The 209-nt window shown below is 55.5% G+C and overlaps 1 pseudogene; it reads left to right on the top strand.

Moving 5' to 3' along the window:
- LOC118345041 lies at positions 1-132 on the top strand (annotated as a pseudogene; the record flags this gene model as incomplete).
- Between the last annotated feature and the right edge of the window lie 77 nt (positions 133-209).

Below are 209 nucleotides of genomic sequence, written 5' to 3'. Positions count from 1 at the left end.
CTCTCGCATCGATGAAGAACGTAGCGAAATGCGATACTTGGTGTGAATTGCAGAATCCCGCGAATCATCGAGTCTTTGAACGCAAGTTGCGCCCGAAGCCATTCCGCCGAGGGCACGTCTGCCTGGGTGTCACGCATCGTTGCCCCAACCCCAAACACTTCTTATGATGTGTGGGGTGCGGGGAAGACATTGGCCTCCCGTGTGCTTCT

This window comes from Juglans regia, unplaced genomic scaffold (assembly GCF_001411555.2).
Source record: "Juglans regia cultivar Chandler unplaced genomic scaffold, Walnut 2.0 Scaffold_12532, whole genome shotgun sequence".
Classification (NCBI taxonomy): Eukaryota; Viridiplantae; Streptophyta; class Magnoliopsida; order Fagales; family Juglandaceae; genus Juglans; species Juglans regia.
Note: the sequence above shows the minus strand (reverse complement) of the source record. Positions and strands in the feature narration are given on the sequence as shown.